The sequence below is a fragment of the Aplysia californica genome, unplaced genomic scaffold (genome assembly GCF_000002075.1).
Source record: "Aplysia californica isolate F4 #8 unplaced genomic scaffold, AplCal3.0 scaffold00171, whole genome shotgun sequence".
In the NCBI taxonomy this organism is placed as follows: Eukaryota; Metazoa; Mollusca; class Gastropoda; order Aplysiida; family Aplysiidae; genus Aplysia; species Aplysia californica.
In genome coordinates this window covers 125,615-130,670 of record NW_004797441.1, presented here as the reverse complement: position 1 = coordinate 130,670, position 5,056 = coordinate 125,615, and the positions used below count along the sequence as shown (strand labels likewise).

The 5,056-nt window shown below is 40.5% G+C and overlaps 1 long non-coding RNA gene across 1 annotated transcript; it reads right to left on the bottom strand.

Moving 5' to 3' along the window:
* Positions 1-2,002: 2,002 nt before the first annotated feature.
* LOC101853695 lies at positions 2,003-3,471 on the bottom strand. The gene is made up of 3 exons (XR_001184834.2): positions 3,211-3,471; positions 2,672-2,779; positions 2,003-2,123 (listed from the first exon to the last, which is right to left on the bottom strand). It is a non-coding gene; the product is annotated as an uncharacterized LOC101853695 (long non-coding RNA).
* Between the last annotated feature and the right edge of the window lie 1,585 nt (positions 3,472-5,056).

The following is a 5,056-nucleotide window of genomic DNA, read 5'->3' as shown; positions in this document are numbered from 1 at the left end:
GGGGGGGTTGCGGGTTTTTTTCATGTTTTTTCCCCCCTCGAAAAAAGAATTCGCGATTTTCCAAAAAAAACACTCGAATTCAAGTCGCTTGCGAAAGGTTTGAGATTTAGATCTATTTGAGCGTTACAACGTGGCATGTACTTTTAACTGTACATTTTGTCTTTATCTGTCAGTCTATTTTTTTCTTATTCATCTCCTATGAAAGTAAAAAACACAAACATAACATGAACCACATTTAGGCCTATAGAAGTATAATGCACGCCCAGTTTTTTCCCTGAACTCGTCTTCTGCACTGTTCGGCATTAGAATCCTACTCCATCCACATAAAATAATATTTTATGATGATAATGATAATGGTTGTGTACTAGAATATACAGTTAACGGAGCCCGTTCACTTAAATGTGTTCCGTAAGATCAATAAAAGGACCACCGGACTGGCTCCACATCTGGTGTGGGGTGAGACAAGGGTGTGTACTTTCTCCGCTTCTCTTCATCACTTACATGGATAAGATCACAAAAACAGCAACGGACAACATCACTGAACTGAACGAGCTCTATGTGCTGATGACCAGAGTATATTAAATACAGATGAAGAGGAATTACAAAAACACACAACAAAACTAAAAGAGGATTGTTAAAATCTGAACATGAAAATCTCCATCTCAAAAACAGAAGTCATTAAGCAGAAACCCAGGGAATTTCAACATTCTTATTGGTGGAACATAGCTCCAACAAGTAGAGGGATTTAAACATTCTTTTGGAAAGCATCTTCACACAATATGGGCGAATGGACAAAAAAAAAGAAACAAGGACTATGAAGGCAAATGCAGTACCTACGAGCTAGCACCCCTGCTCAGTCACAAGAACATCCCAACCGAAGTGAAATCTCAGCTCATCAACAGCATCTTCTTACCAACATCAACATACCAGTGCCAAACATGGTCTCTAAACAAGGCACAAGAAAGAAAAATCAATGCATGCGGAATGAGGTGTCTCCGCAAAACCGTCAACGTCACCAAAAGAAACCGCATAAGAAACGAAGTAGTACGTCTACAAACTGGAATACCACCAGTAATATAATTCTTAGAGCGTCAAAGAGTCAGATGGTTTGAACATCTATCCAGAATGCCCCAGAAACAAATAGCGGCTTGAGCTTCACAACACCCGAGAATCTGGCTTCAAATTAAGAGGAAGACCTAGAAAGACCTGGCTGGATGGGGTTAAAAAGGTCTAGGAACAACATGACATATCTATCACAGACGCTACACACCTAGCACAGGACCGAAACTTGTACCTCCCCTCGACATCCTAAGGATACCAGAGGAAGGAAAAGGTAAACTAAAAGTAAAAGTAAAGTTCACTTAATCGTGACATAGGATGCGTCAGTAATGCGGCAGGCATTTTGCCGCAGGTTTACTCGCTACAAGCGATCGGTAACCTACGAAGCAGGTGTGGTATGACAAGTGGCCAAAGTGACGACTTGGAACCTGCCTCTCAGCAGGCTCAGAGACTCCGAGGCAAACGTGAACAAGATTTTTAAATCGTCTAGCGAACATAATATCTTCTGAAGATGAATTTATGCGACTGGACAGTTCGATATTGTTGAGGTCTGTGAAGAAAGACAAGAGTACATAATGTACACCCACTAAATAGAGGAAGACGATCATTTTGGTGAATACCACCACCTTTTATGTAAATTGAAAAAAGGACCCCTCTAGATTTCATGAATACACAAGAATGTCTGAGGACACTTTTGAATAATGTATAAAAGAAAATTGAATCCCTGGCTGGTGTAATCTTCATGATCCAGTATTGCCAGAGAAAAGGCTAGTTATTACTCTGAGGTAAGTGGAAGTGCTATGTTACTATTTTCATTTTATAATTTTCTAAATCATTATAGTCAGATCACTTATAACCATCATCACCACCACCCCCCATCCCCCCCCTTTCCTCTCTCTCTCTCTCTCTCTCTCTCTCCAATGTGGACAAATGTTGAAGAATATTACTATCTCCAACTCCCAGATTTATGAGGTCAATCCCAGTGTGAGCGCGACATCCATTCTGGTCGTGGCCCATGTTGGCAAAGAAATCCATGTGACCAACTGGCTGACGTATGCCCAGGCCTGGGGAACAAACAACAATGAGTCAGTGATATAACTACAGTCTAGGACACACATACCTGAGAAACACACACACATAGCGAAACACACACATAGCAAAACACGCACATAGCGAAACATACACAAACTGAACATATTTTCAGGTCCCAAATCTGTTCTTAAGCACGTACATTTTGAATGTTATTTGTATATAAATAAAACATGGACACAGCAGCAACAGTACGCACCAGCAGCAGCAATAGGAGCAGCAATAGCAGCAGCACCAGCAGCAACAGCAACAACAGCAACAGCAATAGCAATAACAATAACAGCAACAACAACAGCAACAATAAAAACAACAAAAAACGATAATAATTACAGCAGCATCAAAACCTGTAGCAAAACTGAGACAAAAAACAACCACAATAAAAAAAAAAATCCGAAAACAGCAATAAAAACAGCAATAACAATAATAACAACAACAAAAACAACAACAACAACAACAACAACAGTAACAACAACAACAACAGCAGCAACAACAACAACAACATATCAGATCAAATGGTAGTCACCAAGAAGTTTCCCATCTGTGTGGATGGCATCAACAAACGTAGCATCTGTAGGGTCAAGGCGCACAGCAGTTTGGGTGCCATCGAAGTACGGTCCAGCCGGGTCAAGTCCTTGAGCATAAAGAGAATGCACACTGTTGTGAATTTGAAAAATACTCAGGTTTGATTTGACCCTACAACTTGGAACACCCAGGGCGTGGGTAGGTGGGTTGTGGGGGTGTTTTGAGCAAGTCAACTAAAAAATAATGTAACCTAAATGTTGTAGAGCCCTATCGATACGTTTTTTGTTGTTTTTTTCGAAGGGACGCTGCTTCGACCCTATCTGAGGGGTCAACACCAGTAACGGAGATACTTGACAAAAAGAAACTTTTTCCACTTGGGATTCGAACTTGAGCCTTTTACAAGAAAGTGTTAACCCATACGATTACATGTTCAGGTGAATTCTGGATTTAATTTTAACAGCGTTGAATTGATGTTCTAGGTGCAATATATTTGTAGGGCATTAGTCTTTTCTCAAAATAGCCCCAGCCAAAACAACGAACCTGTGATCCTGGCTAGTCCTGGTGTTTTCTCCCCAGCATAGCCTGCTGTGTGTGCACCAAGGCTGTGGCCAATTATATGGAAACTGCTCGCGGCAACTCCTTTCTTTTCCTGCACAAGAAATCCAAATCACTCGTTAACACATGAAATGAAACAATGAGCATCCCTTTACAAAAATATTGTATGCACGTTGTATTTCTAGATGCAATGTTCCATGTTTAAAAAATGATAATTTTCTAAATATTCTGAAAAAAAAGGATTCTAGATCTACATCCTTAATCTTTTCATCTCCTCACACACACACACACACACACAGACAGACAGACAGACAGACAGACAGACAGACAGACAGACGGAGACGTACTTTGAAGTCGGATTCGCTGTTGCACTGGAAGGCCACAAACGGGCAGACAGTGTTGATGCTCTCGGTGAAATAAGCATAAGATCTCTTGTGGCTACAGGAAACAAAGGAGTCGACAGCTGGAACGGAGGGGGAAAAAGACGGAAATTTGATTTTAATCATGGGGACAGAGTCATTAACATACAGCCGGAACCGCTGTAACGGTTACTTAAGTCAATCTGCTACACAATCGACCAGCTCCCACGTCCCTCCTGGAGGTTTTTTTTCTCTTTATTTAATTATATTACTATCATAGACAATGCTTGACAAGAGATCATTCTACCTGTCTACGACAAGCAATTGTCTCCTTGACATTGGGTGTTCGTCTTGGACAATGTCCACAGTATGGTTGCATAGTGGTTAGGCTACCGGACTCATAATTGTAATATTGCGGGTTCGAGGGTTCGACGTAGTGTCCTTGGGATAGCCTAGGCACTTTACACGAACTTCCAACTTGGCTCGGTCCTACCGGAGACGGACGTTAAACTACGAGGTCCAGCCCCTTAAATAATCTAATAGTGTTGATAGGGGCGTTAAACCCATACCATTTTGTGCACATTACGCATGGCAATTATTGTGCAAGAGAAGGGGGGTGAGTGTGGAGGAAGAGTAATCTTGAGTAGGCGACTAATTGAATAAAATAATATATAGATCTATATTTCTTCTATATATTTATTTCTTTATGTATTCTATCTTTCTGCCTGCTTGTACACGTCACACGGGTTGGCCTTTAGAGTTACCGATTTGTGTTGATAGGACCGTAAAACATTCAAAGAAGGCAAACGACTGGAATAATTAATTGCAGCTTTTCTTACTTAAAGGTAACGTACGGTTAAGTGCGACGGTGCGTGGAAGAACTGAGGAACAAGAAACACTCTCTGTGTGTAAGCATTTCTGAGTTGACGAGACAACAACACATTCTTTGTCTATCTGTTTCGCTACCTTGGAATTAGAATTTTATCTGACAATTTTGGCCATTTTGAGTTATTAAGACCACGAGGAAAGTAAACCCAATGCACTATATTGCCCTACCAAAATCGTAAGATTATTTGAAGTCGTTATCAGGATATTCAAAAAATTGCATTCGCAAAATTGTTGACGTCAAATTTCTCAAAACTATCAGATAGAACTTTGTCATTCTGAGGTAGTGGTTCGTCTTCCACATGAGCAAATAATAACTAATAGTATATTATGCTTGTCTCTAGGCTTTAGGCCTCCTTTCTTATTCTCTGTTATCTACACACAGGTATTTGCTTTTTTCTACCGTCAATGATAAGAATAATAAATTATTGAGGAATAACCACTTGTATTTTGTATTTAAGGTCTGTCTATTTGTCTTTTTGTCTGTCTGTCTGTCTGTCTGTCTGTCTGTCTGTCTGTCTGTCTGTCTGTCTGTCTGTCTGTCTGTCTGTCTGTCTGTCTCTCTCTCTCTCTCTCTCTCTCTCTCT